The sequence below is a fragment of the Acomys minous genome (assembly GCF_964271855.1).
Source record: "Acomys minous genome assembly, chromosome: 10".
In the NCBI taxonomy this organism is placed as follows: Eukaryota; Metazoa; Chordata; class Mammalia; order Rodentia; family Muridae; genus Acomys; species Acomys minous.
Genome location: NC_140491.1, coordinates 105820945 through 105838775, shown reverse-complemented (window position 1 = coordinate 105838775; position 17831 = coordinate 105820945). Strand labels below are relative to the sequence as shown.

General features: G+C 48.4%; 1 protein-coding gene across 2 annotated transcripts in view; it reads left to right on the top strand.

Annotated features, from left to right (window-relative positions):
* The first annotated feature begins 18 nt into the window (after nt 1-18).
* METTL8 (methyltransferase 8, tRNA N3-cytidine) overlaps nt 19-17831 on the top strand; it is an 85584-nt gene continuing 67771 nt past the window's right edge. The window contains exon 1 of one of the 2 annotated variants that reach the window (XM_084799476.1): nt 19-237. The gene's annotated coding sequence lies outside the window, so the exon portion shown is untranslated. The remainder of the gene's footprint in view (nt 238-17831) is intronic. The other variant, XM_084799472.1, reaches the window with a different exon arrangement.

Genomic DNA, 17831 nt, shown 5'->3' with positions numbered 1-17831 from the left:
GGCCCTGATAGGCTGAGCCGTAGGGTTGCGCAGTGGGTCGGGTCGCCTTCCGGGCTGCAGTCGGCAAGCGGGGGAGACCCTGGGGGGCGCTGTGCAGCCGTCTCGTGGTGCTGCTTCATCTGTGTCCCGCCCCACGCCCAGGAAGCAGTCCTTTTCCACTCTGGTGCGGGGACGCCTGTCAGCCCCTTCTTTGGCCCTGCGAGGCTCTGGCCACGTGTCCAGTGGGACCCTCCAAAGGTACGCCCCGTGGCTTTCCCTCAGCCGCACGTGGGACCTTGTGGATTAGGGTGACTAAAACATTTGGTTGTATACACACTTGGCTTTTGCATTGTAATTAGTGGTGAAAGATGCTGGTTTTCCCACCAAAGTAGGATTGAGTTTCTCTTTCCCAGAGGCCCGCCCTTGTGTGGCCAGTGGGGGACCCTGGCTGGTTTTGTGGTAACTGCTCTGTTTTCCTCCTATTTTCTTTTTCCTTATAGGGAATAAAATATGAAATGATTGCATTCTTATTGGACTGCCTAAGACAATCCAGGTTGACTCCCCTAAGTAAAAACTAACATCCTCTGTTTAACTAGCTCTGCCTGTGTGTTCAAAATTCCCAGCACACTAAAGATTTTAATAACTATACCAAATGCGACCCGTTACCTCATCGTAAACCCCTCTAGTTTGATGTCTTGCATTTTCCACATAGGCTTGGCATGCCACTGCTTCATCCTTGGTGCTTAAAGAAAAAGTCAGCAATCACACCAGCTTTCTGATTGACAGAAGTACAATTCCGGATGAGTGTGCTGGGTCAAAATGTAACTGCTTTTTTTTTTTTTTTTTTTAGTTGGAGGGGGGGCTGGATTCTTTCCGGGTCTGGTTCTCCACCCTCCCACCCCGATATTTCATGACTTGGTTATAGCATAGAGTGGCGTGCTTTGTATATTTTTAGAATGCTCTACAATAGTTAATTTGGTCATTCATGAACGCAGCTGTCGCTGAGAAAACTGGGGACCCAGAAAAAAATATAGCTGGATTTTCCTTTGGCTGAAGCAAAATGCAAATCATTCCTGAATTCATCACTTCTCTTTCTTCTCTCTGCAGCTCTTATCTTCCTGTGCTCTCCCTCCATGGCCCGAGTTTTTATATCTGTGCTGACTTTGTCACATCACTTTAAAAACATGATAGTCGAGCATTACCACAGAACCAGCAGCCAATAGCGGGCGCATTGTGAGTGTACCCTCTACTCATTCGCTTCCTCATGTAAAGTGCCAGCAGTGAGGTCTTCACAGCTGGACGCGGACCACCCCTCAGACACGGGCATCGCCCTCATTTGCTGTTCCATTATAATGGTGCTGTCTTTCTTGCCTTGGAGCCAAGTCCCCTGGTTCTGCCAGATGCAGCTGCTTGTCCTCTGGGGATGCTGCAAGCTTGACAAGTCTAATTACCCATTTCTCTTTTACTTGCGTTCTTAACCAGTGTGGTACTTGAAAACCAGTTACCTCTAAGGGTTTTTCAGGTCTTCCTGAGTGGCATCTAGCTCGGCCCCTAAACCATCAGAGTAAATGGTTTCTTTCATCATTTTCGACAGGCAGAGAGCAGGCTGGGGCTGCACAATGTGCACAGCCTGGGCAGCCCCCCCCCCCGACTCTTTCTTGCCCAGCGTTCTGGAATGTTCCCTTCCTGTGGTACTTATCTTACCACCGAGCTCCCCAGCGAGAATTAGTAGACTGTCTCTGTCTCTCCCACAACCAGGTCCTTTTGATTCTGTTTCTGTCCAGTCTTATCGTCTAAGCAGTTTTGTGTGTTCCCCGTTTTCTTAAAATCACGTTATTAATTGGCCTTCTAGTTGTTCTTTCTGCCTGGGCTTCGATACTTTCAATCCCAACCCGCCGTGGTTTTTGTGGAGTGATTTTACTAATGCACAAAGCTGTCACATCACTTTTAGTAGCTCAGAGTCACCCACTGCAGAATGTCTCAAACCGGAACCCTACCCCAGATCTTCCATTGTTAAAGTATTTTTAGTCTGTTAAGTATATGCAAATGTAACAGTATATATAAAGTCCTGTATGCAACTGTAATAACCAGGCATTTGTAAGCTAATGAATCAGAACTATATGAGCAGTAAGTTCACGTGAATGTTTACTCCTTGTGATCATTGATGCCGTTTTGCTAGACCTTAAAAATTCCAAAAGCCAGCTGGGTGTGGTGGCGCACGCCTTTAATCCCAGCACTCGGGAGGCAGAGGCAGGCAGATCTCTGTGAGTTTGAGGCCAGCCCGGTCTACAAAGCGAGTCCAGGACAGCCAAGGCTATACAGAGAAACCCTGTCTCAAAAAACCAAAAAACAAACAAACAAATCCAAAAGCCAGTCTGCCCTGTCCTTCATGGTACACATTTCTTACATTGACACCTATGCATATTTTTCTAGTGTTACAGGTTACTCGGTGCCTCCTCCAAGCTTTATTTAAGCCACCTGGAAACTTTCCCTTGCTCACTGTGCCTTGACTTTATTTGGTCTTCAGTGGCCAACAACATTTACATACGTTAAGTGTCTTAGTTACTTTTCTACTGCTGTAATGAAACACCGTGACCAAAAGCAACTTGGGTAGGAAGGGGTTTATTTAGCTTATATGTCCTGAATCACCGTTCACTGAGGGAAGGCAAGGCAAGGACTCAAACCCCAGCCAGAGCTGATGCAGAGGCCATGGAGGAATGCTGCTTGCTGGCTTGCTCCTCTTGGATTGCCTCGCCTGCTTTCTTATAGAACCCAGGACCAACAGCCTCGATGGGCTGGACCCTCCCCTACCTATCACTAATTAAGAAAATGATCTGGCTGATGTGATCTAGAGAGAGAGAAATAAAAGCCAGGTGTGGTGGCGCACGCCTTTAACCCTAGCACTGCTGGGAGGCAGAAGCAGGCAAATCGCTGTGAGTTCGAGGCCAGCCTGGTCTACAAAGTGAGTCCAGGACAGCCAAGGCTACACAGAGATACCCTGTCTCGGGAAAACAAAAATAAAAAATGATCTGCAGGTCTGCTTGCCTACAGCTTAATGCTGCAACTCTTTAATATAGTTCCTCATGTTGTGGTCCCCCAACTATAAAATTATTTTTGTTGCTACTTCATAGCTGTTGTTTTGCTGCTGTTATGAACCATAACGTAAGTCTCTGTGTTTCCCGATGGTCTTAGGCAACACCTGTAAAAAGATCAGTTGATCCCAACGTGGAGGTGGAGAATAGCTGTTGTGGAGACATTTTTCTAAGTTGAGTTTTACTCCTCTTAGATGAGTCTAGTTTGTGTCAAGTTGGTATGAGACCAGCCAGGACCTTTTCCTTACTCTGCGCTTACGGGAAATGTACGGCTTGTTGCGTGGTGCACCCCTAAACCCAATGTGGGGCCCAAAACCCTAGACGCCACTCAGGATGAAAGGTGGTCATCTGCCTGATCCTGACTGTGTTTGCACCCCTAAACCCAATGTGGGGCCCAAAACCCTAGACGCCACTCAGGATGAAAGGTGGTCATCTGCCTGATCCTGACTGTGTTTGCACCCCTAAACCCAATGTGGGGCCCAAAACCCTAGACGCCACTCAGGATGAAAGGTGGTCATCTGCCTGATCCTGACTGTGTTTTTCTTAAAATCCTTCTTTCTTTTTTTAAGGTGTGTGTGTGTGTGTGTGTGTGTGTGTGTGTGTGTGTGTGTGTTTTTAAAATCAAGTTGAAAATGAAGGTTTCTCTTTCAGGCCACAGTTGGGAGGTTACATGTTCAGATCCTTCAGGGTCCATCGAGGGTGGATCAGAGCCCTTAGTGTCCTGTACAGGACATGGCGTTACCACTGCTCCATTCACAGCCTCACCTCTCCACATCCTCCACGTCTGTTCCGGTCCTAATGTCTGTCCGCTTGCTCAAGCCTTTCTACTTGCGATCTTCCTTAGCGCTCCCTTTCTTCCTTTTAGCTGTTAGACTCTTCCCAGGTGACATAGTTCTGCTGTCCCTGATCCCTCCAGCCGAGCAGCCCTGAGTGCGCCTCCCTGTCACTCTGCATATGTTCCTGGCACTATACTGGGCTAAACCTGGGCAGAAAAGTGAGCTGTAACATTGTGCGGTCTCTTTAGCGCACTACTTAAAATAGGGTGACTGCCTATGTGTGTTAAATGAGCGAACGGATGTCGCAAAGCCAGTGTGTAGAACCTGTGATCAGCCGCTAAGGACTTTTAACATGAATGAAGGCTTAGCCTCTTCTTGCTCTTTCAATCAATAGGAAACTACAGTAGAAACGAGAAACACAAATCCCTATGAAGTCTGCTTTTAAAGCATGTATTTTTTTAGCCAGTTATAGTGCTGCACACGTTTAGTGTCAGCACTGAGGAGCCAGAGGCAGGTGGATCTCTAAGAGTTTGAAGCCAGCCTGGTCTACATAGTGAGTTCCCAGACAGCTAAAGCTACATAGTAAGACCTTGTCTAAAGAAAAATAGAAGTAAGCATTTTTTCATATGTAGAATGTTGAAGTTATTTTTATAAAACAGTGTTTGTTTCTCTTAGCTTATTTCTTAATCCAGGTATTACACACATAATTGAGACTCTTTTATATTTGTGTAAAATTAAGCTTCACAACACAATCTCAAGCAGTTTGTCTGTTCTTAACCCTCTCTGTTATTTTGTCTTGCTTCCAGCAAACAGCCCAGCTGTATTTGCACTTTGTAGCTTTCCTTGGCTCCAGCTCCTTCCTCCTGATCTTCCTTGGACCTCTACCCATGGCTGAATCCCCTGGCTGAAGCTCCTAACTCCTCCTCCCCTGGCTGGCAGGAAATCCAGCCCTATTCTCTATTCTTGCTCATCGATTGGCTGTAAGCGGCTTTATTGACATCAGGGGGACAACTGGGAGCAGCGTTTACACAACATTTAGACAGGAAATTCTCACAACAAAGCTTGCAACCAGATATGGGGTGTACAGAAATCAGCATTTGAATTGCACAATAACCCTCTGCCACCAGTAGAAGGTAAAATAGTGTTAACAGACACAACTTACGATTACAGATTCTCAAGTTCAGGGAATAAAATAAATGCTGGGGTTTTTTTACCCCCATTTTTTATTTTATGTTATCAAAACACTTACATCTTGCCATGATATTTTAAGGATAAGAAAACATACAAGTTTGGAAATTAGTAAAATGCTTTCTTTTTATATGAACAGTTAAAGAAAGGTGATTTAGCTAAATAGTTAAGCACTCAGGCTTATATTTGTTCAGAAGCAAAATTTGAAGCAAGGCCGTCACTCAACAGTTATGGTCATCTGCCTGGGCCGGGACCTGTTTTGGCATAGTGACTGTGACAGGTGGGGCCAGCTAGAGTGATTCTCAACCTGTGGGTCACAACCCTTTTGGGTATCAGACAACCCTTTCACAGGGTTGATATGCATACCAGATATCCTGCATATCAAATATTTACAGTATGATTCATAGCAATAGCAAAATTCATTTATGAAGTAGCAGTGAAAGAATTTTATGCTTGGGGGCGGGGGTCACCACACCATGAGGAGCTATATCAAAGGGTCGCAGCATCAGGAAGGTTGCGAACCAGGGAGCTAGATGGTACTTAGTGTTGTATCTCATCATTATTGGTTGAAAACAGATTTCCAGGGAACGGGAACCACTGTAAGAAAATAAAACTGGGAGCTCCAGATTAGCCAGAATGGTCCAAGAAGGCCTCTCTAAAGGGGGAGCGTTCACGCTGAGCCTCACACGATGAGGAGAGCCGCTCTACAAAGGTCTCAGGAAAGAGAGGGCATGGCGGTTCGTGCTTGTAATCCCAGCACGCAAGAGCTTGAGACAGGAGGGTCCGTGTGAGTTTGAGGCTAGCCTGGACTACAGAGTGGCAGTGTGAGACCCTGCCTCAAACAGAGGCACGCATCCAGGCAAAGGGATGCTCAATTTCAGGGTTCTTGAGGTGTCTAACAACCAAGCGGCTTGTTCTAAAATGTCCAGAAGGCTGGGGCGGCTCTTTTGTATACAGAAGGGAGATTAAACTCAGAGCCATAGACAGGGGCCAAGGCATGGCCAGCCTTTCAGGGTGAAGGAAGGCATTTGAATTTATCATCTTTGTGGCAGAAAGCTGCAGGAGGCTTTGAGGAGGGGAGTAGCATGATCTAGTTTGTTTCAATGATGTCAGTTTGGCCCTAGTGTGGAGAATGCACTGGTAGGCCCCATTCTTAAACTGGATTCCCACCGTCATGTGGGGCCATGAGAAACTTGGCAATAGTAAAAGGTTTCTGAATGCACAACCAAGGTTAATTAAAAAAAAAAAATCAAATGTGTGATGAATCTGACAGGTTTCTGGGAGTGCTTGCCTAGGTTACCGTCTCATTTGTGAACACACAAGGGTGCACACTTCACACTACACAACACACTTCTTATTGTATGCTGTGTAAGCTGTTGTATGCTATGAATTGCAGCATTTTTACTATCTGACTGTTGAAGTAAATAAAAAGGCTATTAGTGCTTACTATTAATTGCCAGCCATTATTGCAGCAGTTACTATTTAACCCACTACCATATCAATAAAAGACACAGACACCTGTTAGGTTTTTAATGTGCCCTAAGCTCTGGGGCTGGGTGGAAGCCACTCTCCTAAGCTATCTTGTACCCCCCCAGCCCCACATCCCATGCCAGCTGCTCTAGTCATCCCTAGCTGGGCTACTCCTCATCCAGTATCCCCTAAATTCTCGCACGTGCTTCTCGTCTGAGCCGTCTCTCTCATCACCAATCCTCAGAGCAGGCACCTCCCAGCCACGTGGTTCCTCTTTAACTCGTGGCAGTCTCCTCTTCCTTCCTCCTCTCCTCCTCCTCCTCCTCCTCCTCCCTCTCTCCCTCTCCTGTGACCCTCTGTCTTCCATGCCTGAGAAACTTGGTCCTGCCTGCCTCACCTTCGCCCTGCCCAGGTGTAGGCATTTGTTCAGCCAGTCGGGGATAATTTGGAGGCAAGGTTACACAGCATCACTTTGGTATACTTGAGGGTTTGCTTGTAAAAGAAAGCATCCTAGCAGAAGAGCGTGTACAGATGCTAACAGCATGGTCTGGTGCTTGGTATTTGATTGTTAATTCTTTTGCATAATGGTTTAAATTTGGAAAACAAAGACTTTTTGTATTTCCCTACTGTCATTCCTCAGCATGTGAGGACCAAATTAGTATATCTTTAGATTATACGGTGCCAGGATGTTTGATTTGAGACTTGCTGTTTGGGTTGCAGACTTGAGTTTCATAAATAAGTTGTGAAATGAAATTTTGGCTTGTGATTAGGACAGAATTTCCAACAATATCTGAAATGGCCCTAAATATGCCTCCTGCCAGTTTGTACTAGGTATTTATGCAAAGTGGTATTCTCAGCTTTGATAATTATAAAATCTGTATCAACCCTGAAAAAGCTTTGAAGACATTCTACATCTTATGATTTCACTCAGCCAAGATTTAATTCTTACTAATTTATTTACGTGTGTAGTTCGTGGGTCCCTCTGTGTGTGTGTGTGTGTGTGTGTGTGTGTGTGTGTGTGTGTGTGTGTGTGTGTACACATGCGTGTGGAGGCCAGAGGTTGATTCTGGAGGTCTTCCTTGATTTCTCTCTGACTTCCCTTTGAGGCAGGGTCTCTCACTGAGCCCTCTGCTCAACTGGTTACCTGTGACAATCTGTCTATCTCTGCTGGTACTTTGCTGGATACAGGTATGCACAATCACACCCTGCACTTTTTATGCGCGTGTTAGGGATCCACACTTGGGTCTTTATGCTTGCACAGTACTCATGGCGCCATCTCCCTAGCACTGAGATTTAGATATTTTTACAAAAATGGACTGGGCTAGGCAGGACACAGTGGTACATGACTTTAATTTCACTATTCTTTGGGAGGTAGGACTCTGTGAGTTCTAGGCTAGCTAGGGTTACACAGTGAGGTCTAGTCTTGAAAACACACAAATGCAAATATACCTATATCATTAGTATAAAAATATTTCATCTTCAATAAAGTTGATTTTCATTAATTTTTAAAATAACAAGTCTCGCTGGGTGTGGTGGTGCACACCTTTAATCCTGGCTCAGTTGGTTGGGTGCTTGGTCTATATGTGTAATATCCTGAGGTGGTTTGTTACTCTACAAAAAAGCAGCTTTTAACTTAAATCAGGTAAAATATATATATATATATATATATATATATATATATATATATATATATATATATTTAAAAATATTCTATAGTGTTACTACTTGGTGACTCTTTGGTTTTTTGGGGGGTCTTGTTTCTTTGTTCATTTGTTTGTTTTTCATTTTTAAATTTATTTTTATTATGTGCATTGGTGTTTTGCCTGCATGTATGTCTGTGTGAAGGTATCAAATGTTGGATTTACAGACAGTTGTGAGCTGCCGTGTGGGTGCTGGGAATTGAACCCGGGTTCTTCGGAAGAGCTGAGACATCTCTCCAGCCCCCTTGTTTGTTTTTCAAGACAGGATTTCTCTGTGTAGCTTTGGGTGTCCTGGTCTTGCTCTGTAGACCAGGCTGGTCTTGAACTCAGAGGGTCTACCTGCCTCTTTGAGTGCTGGGTTAAAGGTGTGCGCCACCACACACAGCAACTTTGTGATTCTTGTTTGAGAAGCCCTTAACTTGATGTCACAAAGGGTTTTGTTTGTTTGTTTTTGGTAAGAACTTTAAGCCAGGAGGCAGAGGTAGACAGATCTCAGTGAGTTTAAAGCCAGCCTGGTCTATATGCGTTTCCAGGACAGCCAAGGCTACACAGAAAGAACCATGTTTTTTGACCCCCCCCAAAAAATTTTTTTAAATGTGTCTTTTCTGTTTAAGTCTTTAATTAAGTGTGGAAATTATGTGAATTACTGATCTATTTTGTTTTTGTTTTTTTCCTATGCAAGTAGCTACTTGTTCCAGAAACGTTTATTGAGTAGTTAGTCCTCTTTTCTGTGTAGATGTGCAGGGTTAGCCCTGCCATACATCAAGTGACATGTGGTGGCTTTGTCTGCCTTGTGTTGCTATAACAAAATATCTGAGGCTGGGTGCTCAAGGAGTTTAATTCCTATGCTTGGAGGCTGGAAGTCCCACGACTGAGTGGCTGACTGTGTGTGAGTTCTTGGGAAGGCTTCCCTGGCTGGGTCACAGCATGGTCAATGTCATCATGATGGGGACTATATATAAGGACCATTGGACCCACATGCGATATAAGTAATGACACAGAGGCTTGTTAATTTTCAAAGCTTAGGCGTTTCAGCTGGGTAGACTCTCAGCGGGCCTAACCTTATTTATCCTGGCACTATGTCTGGGCACACTGCCAAGTCTGTACCTCTCTGCTCCTGTTCACGACCTTCACTCCCCACCCTACCCCCACCCCACCTCTGCTGCCGCCATATCTGTTGGTGATTCTTCTACCTCTGATTTTTTTCTCCCAGAGTCCCTTTCTCTGCCCGAAAGTTCTGCCTTCCACTTCCTGGCCAGCTATTGGCCGTCAGCTCTTTATTAAATAAAGCCATTCAGAAACAATTCTAGATTGCTTTGGCAGGGGAGGAAGAAACAGATATTTACAAAATATGAGACCAGTGATGGGCCATAGATCTCTGCTGGTACAGAGTGCAGGCAAACAATGCAAAGGCCATTAAGGCTCTTGTGAAGCCTAAGGCCAGTAAGCCCGAGATGCCAAAGGGCCCCAGGCGCAAACTCAGCCTGCTTGCTGACATCACTTATCCCAGGCTGGGGAAGCAGCTTTAAAGCTACATGGCCAAGAGTCATAGGCCCAGCCAACCAAAACCCAAGGTTCAAACCAAGGCAGAGGCCTCAGCTCCAGCTAAGCCCAGGCTTCAGCCCCAGCTCAGGCTCCCAAAGGTGCCCAGGCCCCTGGGAAGGCCCCATAGGAAAAGCTTTTGTCAACGTGAAGACAGATGGACTGGTGTGACACACCTACTACACACTATTTACAGATGACCAGTGTCCTTCCTATGCTGTTTTTACAAATAAACCTGAGGCAAGATCTGTTTTTGTCTTTGTTTTCATTGAATATACAGAGACATACATTCACACAGTATACCCCAACGGGGAGATCGTTTGGTGACAAGTAGTCAGAGACACTCAGGAGCTGTCCTTGCTCTTCTCCTAAGAACCAGGAACTGGCTGAGTGTTGGTGAACTCAGTGCCTTCAGCAGTCCACACAGCTTCCTTCCATTAGATGCTGTTCTTAAAGGTTCTGCGACCTTTGAGCAGTTCACGCTAGGGACCAGTTTCTCATGCATGAGCCGCTGGGGGCACACATGAGCCAGATGTAAGCCATGGCATGTGGTCGGGTCTGTTTCTAGTCTCTGTTCCATTCTATATTTCTCTCTCTGAGCCAGTAGCTGACTTAATTATTACAGTCAGTTTTGTAACAATGCTTGACAGCTGGTGGGGCAAGGTTTATAACTCAGAAATATCTTTTTTTTTCTTTTTTCTTTTTCTTTTTTTTTTTTTTTGTTGTTGTTACTATTTGTACTTTTCGTTTGAAACCATTTAAGTTCCACAGAAAACTTCCCTAAAACTTAAAAAATAGATTTTTTTTAATGCGTATGAATGTTTTGCCTCTGTATATGTATGTATGTGCACACATGTATGCCTGGTGTCCTCTGAGGTAAGATGAGAGCATTGGATGCCCCAGGATGGCGTTATAGACACTTGTGAGCTGCCATATAGGCCCTAGAAACTGAACCCAAGTCCTCTGCAAGAACAGCAAGCACTCTGAACTGCTGAGTATCTCACCAGCCCCTCGTTGGGATTTTGACTGGGATGACATTATAATATCAAACTGAAGGGCATGGACAGCCTACCCATTTCAAATTATTCTATAAACAGTCTCTCCTCATTTCTTTAGATCTTTAGTTTCTTTGAAGTTTGATAATTTTTCCCTCAAGGACTGAACTATTTTGCATCTTCTTAAAAATAACATATTTTAAAGAAATGTTATAAATCATATATATGTATATGCATATATATGTACATATATGCACATATATATGTATGTATGTATATTTGTGTGCTTTGCTTTCCTGAAACAGGAACTCATTATGAAGCTTCTGGGCCTCAATCTTAATCTCCAGCCAACGCCTCCCCATGTTGGGTTTACAGGCATGTACTACCATGCCAGCTTAAAATTTATAGTTTTTAATTTGATCAAATTTTTGTTTTATTCCATAATATATTTACTAGGGGCAGTGGAATGGGCTTACCATGATATATGTGTGGAGTTTCCAGGAAGTGCTGTCTCCTTCCACTATGTGGGCCCTGAGGATCACACTCTGATCATCAGGCTTGGTGACCAATGCTCTCTCTACCTCTGCACCATCTTGCTGGCCTGATTGGATTTTTTAATATTACACTTTTTGCAAGTAGATAAACATGCTTATGTCCTCTTTAGGTTGAGCAGCCTTGCCAGACTTTAATTGTAATAATCATCACCCATGGGCATCAGGAGTCTGGTTTTTCAGGTTTTGTTTTTTGTTTTTTTCTTCAGGCAGGCAGATTGTTGCTAATCCCTTAGGAAATTGTGAGTTTTGTTACTTCTTTACCTTTTATCTTCCATATTTATTTCCTTTTTACTGTGTTGACCCAAATTTGCAGTTGATGCTGGCTGTGGTAGTGCATGCCTTTAATCCCAGCACTTGGGAGGCAGAGGCAGACAGGTCTCTGTGAGTTCGAGGCCAGCCTGGTCTACCAAGAGAGTCCAGGACAGCCAAGGCTGCACAGAGAAACCCTGTCTCGAAAAACAAGAAGAAGAAGAGGAGGAGGAGGAAGAGGAGGAGGAGGAGGAGGAAGAAAAAGAAGAAGAAGAAGAAGAAGAAGAAGAAGAAGAAGAAGAAGAAATAATTTGCAGCTGAGTTTCTATACTAACAACAATACTGATAGTTCATTCTGGTATTTATAGAACGAGTAGCTACTACTGAGGATAACATTGCTACCAGCCAGGAGTCTTGATAGGATTAATTTTCTCTGCCAGTTAAAATTAAAAGGTGGGGAAAATCTGCAGCAGTTAGCAGTGGAGACATCTCAGACACACAAACAGGATGGGTCAGAATCAGCAGCTGAAGAAAGGCTTGCATTGGGGGTAAAACAGCACACTCGCAGTATGGCCGCAGGGGGAGAGAGCCTCTGCCCTGCACAAGGACGCCTCAGACCTGACCTATGTAGTCTCTTCTCAGGGCTGGGCCTTTAAAGCCTCTGACAGGCTTTCCTCCCCTAATTTAGGCTGGGTCTCTTTGAAGAAAGACAGGATGGCTGATTGGCTCACGACTGTTGTGTAAACATGCCCTGATCTGTCTAGATCTCCCTATCTGTCTTCCTGCTGGGGAGTCTGCATAGCTCCTAGTCCCATAACTAACCCCACTGCAGGCCACTGAGGGCTCCTCTTTATCAGGTTAATAAACTTCTCTCCTGTTCTGTTGTTTATTTGATCAACTAGACATTGAATTTTTTTCCAGTGCTTTCTGTATATTTGGTGCTGTGGTCTATGATTTTCTCCCTCTATTTTGATAATGTGGTAAAGTCAGACTAAATGCATTCACTTAGATAAATGTGGTGACATATTTTGTTTTTGTGCATTGTGGGCTTTGGGTTCCTGCTGGCTCCAGCACTCGGTCAGGTCTGGAATTTTGGTTTCTGAAAATTTCTTTCTGGCTTGCTGGCTTAGTGATGTATGTTGTTAACATAATATGTATATATTTTTGTTGGTTTACCCAGCATTTTGGGCTGTTGCATAGTGGAAAGGCTTCTGGGGTATCAAGTTTACCAAATTTCCAGAACTAGATTCCATTTCCTCATTAAAAAAAAAAGGTTAAAGCTTTAGTCAACATAGAATAGACTCTAAATGTCCCTCAACTCCCCTTCAGCAGTGCACACGCACTGACCCTCAGCTCCCCTTCAACAGTGCACACACACTGACCCTCAGCTCCCCTCAACAGGGCACACGCACTGACCCTCAGCTCCCCTTCAACAGGGCACACGCACTGACCCTCAGCTCCCCTCAACAGTGCACACGCACTGACCCTCAGCTCCCCTCAACAGTGCACACGCACTGACCCTCAGCTCCCCTTCAACAGTGCACACGCACTGACCCTCAGCTCCCCTCAACAGTGCACACGCACTGACCCTCAGCTCCCCTTCAACAGTGCACACGTACTGACCCTCAGCTCCCCTCAACAGTGCACACGCACTGACCCTCAGCTCCCCTCAACAGTGCACACGCACTGACCCTCAGCTCCCCTCAACAGTGCACACGCACTGACCCTCAGCTCCCCTTCAACAGTGCACACGCACTGACCCTCAGCTCCCCTCAACAGTGCACACGCACTGACTCTCAGCTCCCCTCAACAGTGCACATGCACTGACCCTCAGCTCCCCTTCAGCAGTGCACACGCACTGACCCTCAGCTCCCCTTCAGCAGTGCACACGCACTGACCCTCAGCTCCCCTTCAACAGTGCACACGCACTGACCCTCAGCTCCCCTCAACAGTGCACACGCACTGACCCTCAGCTCCCCTCAACAGTGCACACGCACTGACCCTCAGCACCCCTCAACAGTGCACACGCACTGACCCTCAGCACCCCTCAACAGTGCACACGCACTGACCCTCAGCACCCCTCAACAGTGCACACGCACTGACCCTCAGCACCCCTCAACAGTGCACACGCACTGACCCTCAGCTCCCCTCAACAGTGCACACGCACTGACCCTCAGCACCCCTCAACAGTGCACACGCACTGACCCTCAGCTCCCCTCAACAGTGCACACGCACTGACCCTCAGCACCCCTCAACAGTGCACACGCACTGACCCTCAGCTCCCCTCAACAGTGCACACGCACTGACCCTCAGCTCCCCTCAACAGTGCACACGCACTGACCCTCAGCTCCCCTCAACAGTGCACACGCACTGACCCTCAGCTCCCCTCAACAGTGCACACGCACTGACCCTCAGCTCCCCTCAACAGTGCACACGCACTGACCCTCAGCTCCCCTCAACAGTGCACACGCACTGCCCCTCAGCTCCCCTCAACAGTGCACACGCACTGACCCTCAGCTCCCCTTCAACAGTGCACACGCACTGACCCTCAGCACCCCTCAACAGTGCACACGCACTGACCCTCAGCTCCCCTCAACAGTGCACACGCACTGACCCTCAGCTCCCCTCAACAGTGCACACGCACTGACCCTCAGCTCCCCTCAACAGTGCACACGCACTGACCCTCAGCTCCCCTTCAACAGTGCACACGCACTGACCCTCAGCTCCCCTCAACAGTGCACACGCACTGACCCTCAGCTCCCCTCAACAGTGCACACGCACTGACCCTCAGCTCCCCTCAACAGTGCACACGCACTGACCCTCAGCTCCCCTTCAACAGTGCACACGCACTGACCCTCAGCTCCCCTCAACAGTGCACACGCACTGACCCTCAGCTCCCCTCAACAGTGCACACGCACTGACCCTCAGCTCCCCTCAACAGTGCACACGCACTGACCCTCAGCACCCCTCAACAGTGCACACGCACTGACCCTCAGCTCCCCTCAACAGTGCACACGCACTGACCCTCAGCTCCCCTCAACAGTGCACACGCACTGACCCTCAGCACCCCTCAACAGTGCACACCCACTGACCCTCAGCTCCCCTCAACAGTGCACACGCACTGACCCTCAGCACCCCTCAACAGTGCACACGCACTGACCCTCAGCTCCCCTCAACAGTGCACACGCACTGACCCTCAGCACCCCTCAACAGTGCACACGCACTGACCCTCAGCTCCCCTCAACAGTGCACACGCACTGACCCTCAGCTCCCCTCAACAGTGCACACGCACTGACCCTCAGCTCCCCTCAACAGTGCACACGCACTGACCCTCAGCTCCCCTTCAACAGTGCACACGCACTGACCCTCAGCTCCCCTCAACAGTGCACACGCACTGACCCTCAGCTCCCCTCAACAGTGCACACGCACTGACCCTCAGCTCCCCTCAACAGTGCACACGCACTGACCCTCAGCTCCCCTTCAACAGTGCACACGCACTGACCCTCAGCTCCCCTCAACAGTGCACACGCACTGACCCTCAGCTCCCCTCAACAGTGCACACGCACTGACCCTCAGCACCCCTCAACAGTGCACACGCACTGACCCTCAGCTCCCCTCAACAGTGCACACGCACTGACCCTCAGCTCCCCTCAACAGTGCACACGCACTGACCCTCAGCTCCCCTCAACAGTGCACACGCACTGACCCTCAGCTCCCCTTCAACAGTGCACACGCACTGACCCTCAGCTCCCCTCAACAGTGCACACGCACTGACCCTCAGCTCCCCTCAACAGTGCACACGCACTGACCCTCAGCTCCCCTCAACAGTGCACACGCACTGACCCTCAGCTCCCCTTCAACAGTGCACACGCACTGACCCTCAGCTCCCCTCAACAGTGCACACGCACTGACCCTCAGCTCCCCTCAACAGTGCACACGCACTGACCCTCAGCACCCCTCAACAGTGCACACGCACTGACCCTCAGCACCCCTCAACAGTGCACACGCACTGACCCTCAGCTCCCCTCAACAGTGCACACGCACTGACCCTCAGCTCCCCTCAACAGTGCACACGCACTGACCCTCAGCACCCCTCAACAGTGCACACGCACTGACCCTCAGCTCCCCTCAACAGTGCACACGCACTGACCCTCAGCTCCCCTCAACAGTGCACACGCACTGACCCTCAGCTCCCCTCAACAGTGCACACGCACTGACCCTCAGCTCCCCTTCAACAGTGCACACGCACTGACCCTCAGCTCCCCTCAACAGTGCACACGCACTGACCCTCAGCTCCCCTCAACAGTGCACACGCACTGACCCTCAGCTCCCCTCAACAGTGCACACGCACTGACCCTCAGCTCCCCTTCAACAGTGCACACGCACTGACCCTCAGCTCCCCTCAACAGTGCACACGCACTGACCCTCAGCTCCCCTTCAACAGTGCACACGCACTGACCCTCAGCTCCCCTCAACAGTGCACACGCACTGACCCTCAGCTCCCCTCAACAGTGCACACGCACTGACCCTCAGCTCCCCTCAACAGTGCACACGCACTGACCCTCAGCTCCCCTTCAACAGTGCACACGCACTGACTCTCAGCTCCCCTCAACAGTGCACACGCACTGACCCTCAGCTCCCCTCAACAGTGCACACGCACTGACCCTCAGCTCCCCTTCAGCAGTGCACACGCACTGACCCTCAGCTCCCCTTCAGCAGTGCACACGCACTGACCCTCAGCTCCCCTTCAGCAGTGCACACGCACTGACCCTCAGCTCCCCTTCAGCAGTGCACACGCACTGACCCTCAGCTCCCCTCAACAGTGCACACGCACTGACCCTCAGCTCCCCTTCAGCAGTGCACACGCACTGACCCTCAGCTCCCCTCAACAGTGCACACGCACTGACCCTCAGCTCCCCTCAACAGTGCACACGCACTGACCCTCAGCACCCCTCAACAGTGCACACGCACTGACCCTCAGCACCCCTCAACAGTGCACACGCACTGACCCTCAGCACCCCTCAACAGTGCACACGCACTGACCCTCAGCACCCCTCAACAGTGCACACGCACTGACCCTCAGCTCCCCTCAACAGTGCACACGCACTGACCCTCAGCTCCCCTTCAACAGTGCACACGCACTGACCCTCAGCTCCCCTCAACAGTACACACGCACTGACCCTCAGCTCCCCTCAACAGTGCACATGCACTGACCCTCAGCTCCCCTCAACAGTGCACACGCACTGACCCTCAGCACCCCTCAACAGTGCACACGCACTGACCCTCAGCTCCCCTCAACAGTGCACACACACTGACCCTCAGCTCCCCTCAACAGTGCACACGCACTGACCCTCAGCACCCCTCAACAGTGCACACGCACTGACCCTCAGCTCCCCTCAACAGTGCACACGCACTGACCCTCAGCTCCCCTTCAACAGTGCACACGCAATCCCACTTAAACGGCTGCAGAAAGGGATTATGTAGAGGAAAGAGCATCATAGCCAGAGTCACTGTAGTGACAACAGCACACTTGCCAAGGTCCTGACCACTTCTCTGTCTGGGTTTATTCTCTCTGCTGAGTGGATACCTTTAGGACTGAAGCGAGACCACATGCTTATAGATACAAGCATCATACAAGGGCAAAAAATGAGATGCAAAGATGATACCCAGTGCCTTCTCTTAGAAAAAAGTACAGCAGGAATGGAGAGGGCTTAGAAAGGTACACTGGGGCAGAAGTGTACAGTGGCTCCCCTGCAAGGGCCAGGAGACAAGTGCTGATGTGAGCAACTTTTTAACACTGGAGGTATTGTCATGGTTGCTGGGGAGACACAGACAGCACTGCCATGATTTCCCTTCCTCTTAGGGACCTCTGCTCAGGTAAAGCAGGACCCTTGTCTGCATTGGAAAAAGATTCCAAGCGCAGCTGGAGTTAGGCAAAGATAGGAAGTTCATTCAAATAAGAGAATGCGTGCTTTAGATTCGAATACAGACATCAGAAAGATGCACACATTTAGGTGTCTAAAATGGCCATGTATGTGGGTTTCTAAATAGTTTTTTTTTTCTCCTTCGAGACTGGGTTTCTCTGTGTAGCCTTGGCTGTCCTGGACTTGTTTTGTAGATAGACCAGGCTGGCCTCAAACTCACAGCAATCTGCCTGCCTCTGCCTCCCGTGTGCTGGGATTAAAGGCATGTGCCACCATGTCCAGCTCATAAGTAGAGTTTAAATAGGTAAAAATGGGCTAGGGGTTGGGAGACAGAGGCAGGCAGATCTTGGTGAGTTCAAGGC